The sequence below is a fragment of the Pinus tabuliformis genome, chromosome X, assembly GCF_031772625.1.
Source record: "Pinus tabuliformis cultivar Carrire ecotype Pingquan chromosome X, CPIR1, whole genome shotgun sequence".
Taxonomy (NCBI): domain Eukaryota; kingdom Viridiplantae; phylum Streptophyta; class Pinopsida; order Pinales; family Pinaceae; genus Pinus; species Pinus tabuliformis.
The window spans coordinates 948,385,812-948,398,530 of record NC_142308.1 but is presented as its reverse complement, the minus strand read 5'-3'; positions in this window follow the sequence as shown (position 1 = coordinate 948,398,530).

The window sequence follows — 12,719 nt, the reverse complement described above, 5'->3', positions numbered from 1 at the left end:
AACACTATCATGCATCGAATTTCCACTTTATTTGGTATGATTAAAAGGGAATTAAAACTTTCCAGGCATATTAATGGAAACTCTAAGCCCAAGATAAGACAAATTTCTGGCGGATGGCATTCTTGCATGATAAGCATAGGAAATAGTGTTAACAACTGTGACAACACGTGGAAGGTTTTCATGCTTCATGACAGGTGGAGTGTAACAACCCTGGTGAAAATTCCATGTAATAAAAATAATAAAGGAAAAATAATAACCACAAAGGCACCTTAATCAAAGACCAAGATGATCCACTTGTATGTCATATTCCATGATTAAAGTTTGTGATATGATCAACACTATCATGCATCCAATTTCCACTTTATTGGGTATGATTAAAAGGGAATTAAAGCTTGCCAGGCATATTAATAGAAACTCTAAGCCCACGATAAGACAAATTTTTGGCGGATGGTATTCTTGCACAATAAGCATAGGAAATAGTGTTAACAAATGTGACAACACATGGAAGGTTTTCATGCTTGATGATAGGTGGAGTGTAAAAACCCTGGTGAAAATTCCATGTAATAAAAATAATAAAGGCAAAATAATAACCACATTTGATGGGACACTTATTCCAAGCTGAATGTTGGGCAAGACATCCTAGTGTGGGTGTTCATTTGGTTATTAATGGGTAAGGAAATTGGCAAAGGAAATGGCTAAGGCTTTGGAAAGGAAAATGACATTTTTGGCACATTTAATTATGAAAATAATGGAAATTAGGAGAAAATGGAGGTGAAAGGTTAGAGGTTGCATGTGAGGAGGATATTGAAGGAAAATAATGGAAAATGAAGAAAATAGAGGCCTAATTGATAAAAAGGCTTCTAAGGATCAGTTGGTAACCTTTTGTCAGTTCAGTTTTAGATCTCTCTCATTTCCTCTCTCTCTCTCTCTCTCTTGGACAGTTAGAGTTTTCTTGGAGCACTCTTGGAGGGTGTGTCATACTTGGATTATTGTAGCAGGAAGGCAAAGGAAGAGCAGGAAAGCTTAAGAGGACATCAGGATCAACAACTACAACATGTTTTTCTTGCAGGTACCGAGTTGCATGTATGTTTTCCTCACTAGTTTTGGCATGCATGGCATATGCACGTGGTTTATTGGTCGTGATCTGTCACTGGCATGAAGGATTGCCTGAATTGACAATGGATTTTCCTAGCATTTCCATTTCCTGGATAGCCATGGTGTTGTAGGTTCATTTTCTTTATTTTCTGGTTGGTTCTCATGTTTCCTTACCTTGGGTCGAGTTACTAGTTCTTGGAGCCTTGGTTGGACAAATGCTCTAGAGCCCTGTAACAGCTTGGGTTGAGTTATTAGTCTTGGAGCCTTGGTTTGACAAACGCCCTAGAACCCTTGGTGGGTTGAGTTACTAGTCCTGGAACCTTGGTTGGACAAATGCTCCGGAGGAAGACAACCGCTGTGGGTTGAGTTACTAGTCTTGGAGCCTTAGTTGGAACAAATGCTCTGGAGCCCTAGAAGACTTGGATAGAGACCAATTTGGTGATGGTTTGGTGATGTCCGATCGTGAGGTGGAATCACTGTTTGATGGGTTGAGGTGATTGGCCTTTGGAAGCCTTGGATGGTTTTGGATTGATGTGTTTTATAAGATCCCACATTCATGCTTGGAATATGACATAGGGGGTGAATGAATGAAGAGATTTTTTTCTCAGCCATGTCTACGGTCAGGTGCTTCATGGAAGTCCCACAACTAGTTGGCCTTTGCATTAATAATATGAGCTTATTTCTCCTTGTTATTTTATGAGTATTGTACTGGTTATATGTGGATCACATGGTTGTGATTTCCTTGTTATCTCTGTTGCTATTATGTTGGTTATGTATGTGTTTTATGACAATAGCTATGTATGGCTCTCATCATATTTTTACTTGTAAATGAATGACAATGTATCTATGACCTAATGGATGAAATGGCAACTAATGTGTTGAGGCATCAATGCTTCTTAGCGATTCTTAGATGTGTATGAGACCCCTATGCTTAGATATGTTAGTTACACCTATAGATTATGTTATCACTCAGGTTGTCCCTTGGCTCCTTAAGAGATATGGCCGAGGTAACCACAAACCAATCTTTGGGCTGCAGGTCCTAGCCTACCTGCAGTCAGAGAGGGCTCTCTCTTTATGATTTAACTTTGTTTTGGGTTGATTTTAGGCTAGTTATGGTGTACAAGGGTTTTTGTTTTGATTTTGGCGGGAAGGAGATGTTTTCAAGCAGAGTTGGGATGCATAGTGTGAGAAGTTCAAACCATTGGGCATGGAGTCATGGATTAGGGCTTGCTATTGCGTTTTCTTGATCACAAGAGGAATATAGAGCAGGATAGCTACATAGAGAACAATATCAGGCTTGGATAAAGATGGAATGAAGGTCAGAAATGAAAGGCAACTAAGAATCTTTCATTAGCTAACATAGAGGGAAGGTGGATGAAAGTATGTCTAGGAGCAGTAAAGAATTCCTAAAAAACCAGTCATATATGAAAGAAACGGGGTAAGCATGATCATTTAAGTATGCATATTCATAACCATTTCTGAGGAAAAAAAATAGAAATAACAAGAACTGAGCATAAGGTGCAGTCAAGCAAAACTTAAGCTATTCTTTTTTCTTGCTATTTAGATGGCAACACAATTGTGCATAAACATAATAAAACTATAAACAGAGGTAGAAAAACTTATTGAGCCATGTAGTAGCACAGGAATTCCACAGTCACTCTTTAACCATTAATAACACAACAGTAAGTTCTTCATCCAAAACATTCCAGCAGTCTTTGATTACAGAGCTTCTCAACAATACAGTGCAAGTCCAGTATGAGGAATATCAACCAACCCCCTTAAACAATGAATTAGGGTGGTTTATATAGAGAAAATATCCAAAAGTATTTATTACAACAGATCTTAAACAGATTCGAGGGAAATGAGTTTTTTAACTTAATCTTGTCCTGAAATTAATGCATAAAATATCTCCGTGCTGCGCTGGGGCAGCCGCCTTAAAAATGAGTCGAAAATCTGGCCTTATGGCTCTGTGCTGTTCATTTAGCCATAACTGTGCTTTGGGCTTTGATCCCCTACTCTTGAGTGGTTTTGAGGTGTATTAACTGTGATCTGAGAGCCTTTAAATGGCTTCACCACTTTCTTTGACTTTGCTTGGGGGCCTTTAATGTTCAGCTGCTTTGATATTGCTGATCTGATACTCTTTGCCGCTTCACTGATACTCTTCAATTTAATTGGGGCTTCATCTTTCCTCTGATACTCTTTTACAGTTGAATCGGGCCGCTTTCTCTCCCTTGATGTGTTTGAAACTGTCAAATCGCTCCTTTTCTGCTCTTTCAAGGCAAAAACGGCTGCTGCAAATTATTTTCATGGCCTCTAGAATGCTATCGGCGCTGGCCGAGTTGAATATGAATATAAATGAAGAAAATCTGTCAAACTGCAAGTTTTTGGGCCTGCTAGTAGCCGAGCAACAGGCGGCCTTCCATTTTGATCATTTGTTCTAAGCGCTAATCGCACATCGAAAACTGCCTCAGTTTTGCATTTCGGGCATCCTTTGCTGCGATTTGCGCCCTTCGCGCCTTCTTTCAGTGATGACTTCAGCATGACATCAGCAGTGGGTCCCAGTACGACAGTGACATGGCAGGGTGATGTGGCAGGGTGTCGTGGCAGTACGGCATGGATTAAATCGACGATCAGAAATCGGCGGGGACAGGGGGCGATGGCTTTTATATGTGCGAGGCGATGGGAGCGATCACTGATATCGAAAAAGCGATAAGACATGCGGCTGTGCGAGAATGGGAAATATTGCGGAAATGCCATATATATTGCAGTAGAATGAGGTTAGCGGTAAAACTTAAGTTTTTGCAATATAACCAAGTTTTACGGAGAAGCGGAGGTATATATGGATAAATGATGCGATTGCGATAATGAGTGGATCGCGATGCGATATGCTTTCGGGTGCGATAGCAATATCGCGTCGGCAGATGAGAGGGGGGCATATATATATAGGTACAGAAACCTTGCGACTGCTGATTGCGAAATCGCATCGGCGAATTGATATCGGGGAGTTATAAAAGGGGGTCGATGAATGAATGCTGCAACCTCCGACAGCGATATCGCGTCGGAGGGGAGAAAAACTCATCGGAGGAGGAAACACTCAATCGGAAGAGGGTTAATGCGATCGGAGAATGATTTATGTGATCGAAAAAGGCCCTTTTAAAGCTTTGGAAGGGTTCTTGAGGCCTCGGAAGGGGTCCGATATCATTTGAAGGGGGGTTTTGTGTTTGGAAGGAGTCCAAACACCTTAGGAAGATGGTTTTTGAGCAAAAATGAGGGTTCTTACTAAGTTTCAAGTAAACTTAGCATTTCCCAAGCAATATTTATGGTTATATTTCAACCAGAGGAGGGGATATGTAAATAATGGGGATTTTTACTATATTTTTTAGTATGGGAAGGGGAAATCAGGAGGGATTTACATAATAGGGTTTAGAAGTTAATATGAATTTTGTGAAGAAAGCGCTAAGGATAGAAATCCTAGGCTTTAAAGGGGAAACAAGACCTGTATAAGAAATATAAGCATCATTAAGCAAAGCAGATCTTTGCTTAGGCAAGTGATGTGGAACATGATGAATTTTTAAAGATATCAAGCAAATCTTAACATCTTTAGGGGAAGTTAGTGAATGATTTGGGAGAAAGGAAGAAAGGGAAGTTAATCATGCCTCGCTTGAGCTGCTCCAAGGGAAAATTACCTTGTACTTGTGATCTGAAGTAAAATGACACTTTGAAATACAAAATTGGTCACACTTATTCATTCTGCAACCTCAAAACTGCTTACCCAGCCTACTTACCTAACATTTTTTCTTCTTTTTGGTTTGGGTGCACTTAGACTTGCAGACCCTGATTATCTTCTTTTCTTTTGACTGCCCTCCTATCTAAATGTACCCTTATCTCTTCTAGGGCTCAGATTAAACAGTTGAGCGCCCTTGTTTCTCTGCCTATCTACTCATCTGCCAAGCTTAAGCTGTTTGGATAGATATTCATTCTCTATCTTCTAAAACAAGAAATTTGAACCTAGGGAGGCCAAGATTAAGCTGTTTGGCTTTCCCTTATCTATAACACTCTTCAAAAAATGGTATGATTCTTCAAAATGGAACTTCTTGGAAATATGGAATCTTGTAGCGTGAAAAGATGACATATTTGGCATGTAAAACAGTCAATCATGAAATATGAAACCTATTGCAATAGGATGCTAACAGATTACATATGCGTGATATGTTTGACGAAATGCCTGTCATGGCTAGTAGGGGTTCAGTCAAGGTATTATTCAAGTAATTACATTTGTATTGCCATTTCCTTGTTATCTTGTTATTATAAGAGTTTCATTCAATTCTGGGTAGTGACTTGGGCTCTGGGCCTGAAAAAGTGGCTCAAATCCCGAGGATGCTGGCACAACAATGTGCAATTTAGTCCCTGGACACAGGCATGCCTTATCATGAGAGTGTCCAAAGCCTCCTGGATGCTGTCATGCCCATATCAAGGGAGCGTCTAGGGGTCAAGTGGTCTAAAATATCAGTGGGACCCAAGGGCTGATTGGAAGAAAGGTTGGGATGGTTCTTAAGGGTCCTAATTCTAATGTTTAAGGTCTGTATGGTGTGTTTCTATCAGTTCCACTTCCTTAACATGACTTAGGATGTCGAATCATATCATAGTGGCCTTTCATCGCATGTTTACCCTGGTTGGCCGGTTACTTGGGCAGATGTGGGAGGAGGGTGTTAGAGAGTGGTATCAGAACATGGTTCACCCCTCGAACTGGATGGGTTGGGTGTGTTGGTCATGAATTATGTCAGTTGCATATGTGTTTCTTGTGTTGTGAGACCATGTGCTTGTTGCATTTGCATGGTGTTGATCATGGTTGTAGTGATGTTTCCATGTGGAAGTTGATGGTGTTGTTGTGGAGTGCATTGTCATGAGTGTATGACTAGTTACATGTTGTTATATTTCGCTTACATGTATCATTCTTGTATGCTTGGTTACATGTTGCTACCTATTGTTACAATTATTGCTCGTTTATGCTTGATCGTATGTGTTTATGCGTGTGTGTTGTCCATGGTTATGCTTATGTGTTGTTCACATATGTGCTGGTGTATCATCTACATTTATGGTTGTGCATTGTTGGTATGGTTGATGTTGTCATGCATGCGGTCATGGTATGTGTGGTTGACATGGTCATGCATCAACGACTGGACTCTAACTAGAATGATGGTGATAAGGTTATATGTTTATGAGTTATATTTCTATATGCTATTGTGACTATGTTATACATTCATTATGTTGATTTGTTGATCTTGTAGATGAGATATCCTCCTCGAACTATGCTAAGGTACGTTGGTTTATTCTGATTAGCTTTAGCTGACATGATATACCTTGTAGGAAGAGTACCAAAGATGACTAGAAAGATGGTAGACTACAATTCTCGAGACTCTTCCTATGGATTAGATGAGTAGCATGGTGTTGGGCACTCTTATGATCTAGCAGACACACTAAGAAGCTTAAAGGCAGGAATAAGAAGTTGTAAGGTAGACAATGAAAGAATCATATAGACATAAGAGAAACAAGTAGAGGTAAATATAGTGACACTTCAGATTTTGTAAGATTTGCAGCAACATGGACCATGTTGGATTAGACATGAACAAGAGGACAAAACTAATGGGGCATATGGTAGTAGGTCTCATGGTGGTCATAGGTCGGATAGAGACAACACAATGAGATATGGCAGATTGTTGGACACTACGAATAGGAGAGGTGATGGACACAGGTACTATTCTAGTTCCGCTTCAAATAAGCACTATGATCGTCATCATTATCATCCTTACAGGAGGAGTGATAGGGGATACTTTCCAGATGAGTTTAAGAAAGCAAATCCACCTACTTTTTATGGAGAGATGAAGAAATCACATGATGCAGAGGCATGGTTACTTGGTATGAGGAAGTTCTTTAGGTTGCATGACTATTCAGAGAACATGAAAGCCAAAGTAGCTACATTCAGTCTCAAAGGTAACACATACATTTGGTGGGAAGATGTGAAGAATGTCATATGTATTCATGAGGAGGACTTGACCCTAAGTGAGTTCGAGAGGCTATTCAAGAAGAAGTATCTATCAGAGAGATACTTTGATGACATGGCAAAGGAGTTCTATGAGCTAAAGATGGGATTAATGACATATGAGGAGTACACTAGCAAATTCTTGGAGCTACTGAGGTATGTGGCTTACCTCAAGGAGGATAAGGCCAAGATTAAGAGGTTCATTAGTGGATTACTGGTTACATTCAAAGACATGATTGAGTTTGATGAGCCTAGATCATTGGAGGATACCATCCGAAAGCTAAGGCATTTCTATGAACAATCAAAGCGCAGATCTAAGACTAAGCCGGATTGGAAAGGTAATGCAAGAAACAAAGGAAAATGGGACAAGAAGTGAGAAAGGCCTCAGGGAACAAGCAATAAAAAGGATGTAGCACCATCTAAGAAGATCAATGCATCTAATAGAGGATAGGGACATCGATCTAAGGATAAGAATAAGGAGTCCGTGTGGTGTTGGACGTGTGGAGGGGATCATCACATGAGAGATTGTCCACAATATCAGGGTGGTAGGCCTTAGATATATAGTGCACAAGAGGCATAGACTGTTGGGGATGTTGTTCAGAGCATTCCTCGCATTTATGCAACATTGGATAACAAACAAACAAACCATCAAGCATCTATCATTGAGATGGACGATAAGCTTTGCGATCAAGCTATTTCTATTTTGATTGACCCTCGATCTAATTATAGCTATCTTAGTCCTTGGCTTGGTGGATAAGTGTGGTTTGAGTAAGGAATTTCATGCAAAATATTGGTTATTGCAGATGACTACAGGTACAAAGAAGTGAGTTCACCATTGGGTAAGAGCTTGTGAATTTGATTTGAATGGTATGCCTAGTGTGGCACATTTGAATGTATTACTGTTGGAATCATAAAATATGTTGTTGGACATGGATTGGTTTTACCTTCATAGAACCAAGGTGGATTGTTATGAAAAATCCATTGAGTGTGTGGATGGTGATGGGGAACCAAGAGTCTTATAGGGAAAGAAGAAAGCCACCTCAGTTAGGATGGTAACAACTATGCAGGCCAAGCGTAGCCGAAGGAAAGGGTATGTGTTATTCACTATGCACATTTCTAGTGACAAAGGTAAGGAGGTTGGGGATGCAAATGTTTTGAGTCGGTACCCAATTCTACGGTAGTTCCGGGATGTACTTCCTGAGGATATTTTAGAGTTTCCACCTCACAGGGAGGTAGAATTTTCTATTGAGTTGGTGCCAGGGGAAACTCTGACATCAAAGGCACCTTATAGGATGACCATACCTGAGTTGGTAGAGTTGAAGCCGTAGTTGAAGGAAATGTTGGACAAGGGATACATTAGGCCAAGTGTATCACCTTGCGGCGCATCGATATTGTTTGTGAAGAAGAAAGATGGTACTATTAGATTATGCATTGAATACATGAAGTTGAATAAAGTGACCATCAAGAACAAGTATCCATTTCTAAGGATTGATGACTTGTTCGATAAGTTGAAGGGAGAAACAATGTTCTCGAAGATTGATTTGAGATTCAGAAATCACCATGTACGCATCAAAGAGGAGGAAATTTAAAAGACAACATTCTAGACTAGTTATCGGAATTATGAGTTTGTTGTAGTTCCATTCGGTTTAACTAATGCTCCAGCTACTTTTATGTGCTTGATGAATAGTGTGTTGTGTCTGTATTTGGATAAGTTTGTTATTGTGTTCATTGATGATATATTGGTATATACTAAAAATGAGGAAGAGCATGCCGAGCATTTCGCAACAGTGTTGAGATTGTTGAGATAACATCAGTTGTATGCTAAACTCAAAAAGTTTAGTTTCTTTCATACTAAGGTACATTACTTGGGACATGTTGTCTCAAGGAGGGAATTACAGTAGACCTAGAAAAGATAAGAGCTATCATGGAGTGGGCAGCTCCTAGAAACATAGATGAGGTGAGATATTTCATGGGGTTGGAAGGCTATTATAGGAGGTTCATTAGGAACTTCTCACATATTTCTTATCCTATCACATAATTGCAGAGAAAAGGTAAGAATTTTGAATGGACATAGGGGTGTGAGGCTAGTTTTGAGAAACTCAAATAGTTGCTGACACATTTACAAGTGTTAAAGATTGCAGGTCTAGACAAAGAGTTCATGGTATGCATATATGCTTGAAAGAAAGGACTTGGTGGTAATGGGAGGTCATTTCCATGGACTTCATCACTGGATTGTCGAGGACAGTGAGACAAAATGATTCCATCATGGTTGTTGTGGATAGGTTGACAAAGGTAGCGCACTTCATTCCAGTGAAGTCTACATTCTCAACTAGCGTGTAGCACATGTATTCATCACAAATGTGGTCAGACTACATGGTATTATGAAGAAGATTGTGTTAGACAGGCATGCAAAGTTCACTTCCAAGTTTTGGAATGAGTTGTTTGCAGCTTTGGGCATAGAGTTGGCCTTTAGTACAACTTATCATCTGTAAACCTATGGAAAGATAGAGAGGGTCAACAGGATATTGGAGGACATGTTGAGGATGCATGTGATGCATCAGCAGCGAAAGTGGGAAGAGTACCTTTCGTTGGTAGAGTTCGACTACAATAATGGGTATCAAGAATCTTTGAAGATGAGTCCATTTGATACATTGTATGGGCAGAGTTGCAATACTCCCATTAGTTGGAGTGATCTAGTTAACAGGGTGTTGATTGGAATGGACATGTTGGCGGACATGGAATAGGAAATGCAAGTAATCAAGAAGAATTTGAAGGCAACATACGATAGGCATAAGATCTATGCAGACCAGAATAGGTTTTTCAAGGAGTTCTAGGTTGGGGAATAGGTGTACTTTCACATCAAACCAAAGAAGAGCTCCTTATGGATTGGATCATGTGCCAAGCTGGCACCACAATTTTGTGGATCCTTCAACATTATTGAGAGGATTGGGCCAATATCCTATCGACTTGCACTGCGTCTGATAGTGAAAGTCCATGATGTATTCCATGTGTCATTGCTTAAGAAGTATGTTAAAGATGCTGATCATGTGATTGATTGGTCTGTATCGTAGGTGGAACCAGATGGAGAATTCTAGTTGGAGCCTTAGTTTATATTATAGAAAAAAGGTGCTCATGCTCCAGAATCGAGCAATTGATAAGGTTAAGGTGCAATGGAAGCACTTTGGGTCCGATGAAGCTACACAGGAGATGGCAGATCAGATGCGGGCTATGTACCCTTCCTTTTTTTCTGGTTGAGGCAAAATACTTTTGGTATGGTGTTTTGGTATATGTTTTGGTGATGTTTGGTATGTGTGCAAATGTATATGGATGTAAATACCACCACGAGCTATGTTATAAATCTCTAATAAGTGGTATGGGTATCATGTCATTATGATGTTATGTTTGTTATGTTTTCTTGTTGGTTTGTTTCTCAGAAGGTTGATCATTGTAAATACTTCAACGAGCTAAGTTATAAATCTCCATCGACAATATGTTTTTCTTACAACAGTCTTGTGGTTATAGGTGTTGTTGAACACTGAGGACGATGTTCCCCCAAGGGGTATGGTTCTGTAACAACTTTGGTGAAAATTCCATGTAATAAAAATATTAGAGGAAAAATAATAACCATGATTGATGGGACACTTATTCCAAGTTGAATGTTGAGCAAGACATCCTAGTGTGGGTGTTCATTTGGTTATTAATGGCTAAGGAAATTGGCAAAGGCAATGGCTAAGGCTTTGGAAAGGAAAATGTCATTTTTGGCACATTTGATTATGAAAATAATGGAAATTAGGAGAAAAGGGAGGTGAAAGGTCACATGTTGCATGTGAGGAGGAAATTGAAGGAAAATAATGGAAAATGAAGAAAATAGAGGCCCAATTGATAAAAAGGCTTCTAAGGATCAGTTGGTAACCTTTTTTCAGTTCAGTTTTGGATCTCTCCCATTTCCTCTCTCTTTCTCTCTCATTATTGGACACTTAGAGAGTTTTCTTGGAGCACTCTTGGAGGGTGTGGCATACTTCAATTTTTGGAGCAAGAAGGCAAAGGAAGAGCAGGAAAGCACAAGACGACATCAGGATCAACAACTACAACGAGTTTTTCTTGCAGGTACCGAGTTGCATGTATGCTTTCCTCACTAGTTTTGGCATGCATGGCATATGCATGTGGTTTATTGGTCATGATCTGTCACTGAATCCTCCATGGATTGACTATGAATTTGCCTAGCCTTGCCATTTCTTGGATGACCATGGTGTTGTGGTTTCATTTTCTTTATTTTTGGATGGTTCTCATGTTTCATTAGCTTGGGTTGAGTTACTAGTTCTTGGAGCCTTGGTTGGACAAACACTTTGGAGCCCTGTAACAACTTCGGTTGAGTTATTCATCCTGGAGCCTTGGTTGGAAAAAAGCTCTGTAGCCCTTGGTGGGTTGAGTTACTAGTCTTGGAGCCTTGGTTGGACAAACACTATGGATCCTGACAAAAGATGTGGGTTGAGTTACTAGTCCTGGAGCCTTGGTTGGAACAAACGCTATGGAGCGCTCGAAGGCTTGGATATAGACCAATCTGGTGATGGTTTGGTGATGTACGACTGTGAGGTGGAATCAATGTTTGATGGGTTGAGGTGGCTGGCCTATAGAAGCCCTGGATGGTTTTGGATTGATGTGTTTTATGAGATACCACGTTCATTCTTGGAATATGGCACGAGGATGACTAACTAAAGAGATTTTTGGCTCAACCATGTCTACGGGCGGGTGGTTTATGGAAGTATCACAACTGGTTGGCCTTTGCATCAATTTAAATGAGGTTATTTCTCCTTGTTATTTTATGAGTATGGTACTGGTTATATGTGGATCATATGGTTGTGATTTCTTTGGTATTTATATTGCTATTATGCTGGTTATGTATGTGTTTTATGACAGTATCTATGTATGGATCTCATCATGTTTTTACTTGTAAATGAATGAAAAATGTATCTATGACCTAATGGATGAAATTGCAGCTAATGTGTTGAGGCATCAATGCTTCTTAGCGATTCTTAGATGAGTATGAGACCCCTATGCTTAGATCTGTCAGTTACACCTATAGATTACATATGCATGATATGTTTGATGAAATGCCTGTCATGGCTACTAGGGGTCCAATCAAGGTCTTATTCAAGTAATTGAATTTGTATTTCCATTTCCTTGTTATCTTGTTGTTCTGAGAGTTTTATTCAATTCTGGGTAGTGACCTAGGCTCTGGGCCTAAAAAAGTGTCTCAAATCCCAGGGACACTGGCACAACACTGTGAAATTTAGTCCCTGGACACTGGAATGCCTTGTCATGAGAGCATTCAAAGCCTCCTAGACATTGTCATGCCCATATCATGGGAGCGTCTGAGGGTAAAGTGGTCTAAAATCTTAGTGGGACCCAGGGGCTGATTGGAAAAAAGGTTGGGATGGTTCCTAAGGGTCCTAATGTTGATGTTGAAGGTTTGTATGGCATGTTTTTGTTGGTTCCACTTCCTTAACATGACTTAGGAGGTTGAATCATATCATAGTGGCCTCTTGTTGCATTTTTATCTCAGTTGGTCGATTACTTGGGTAGA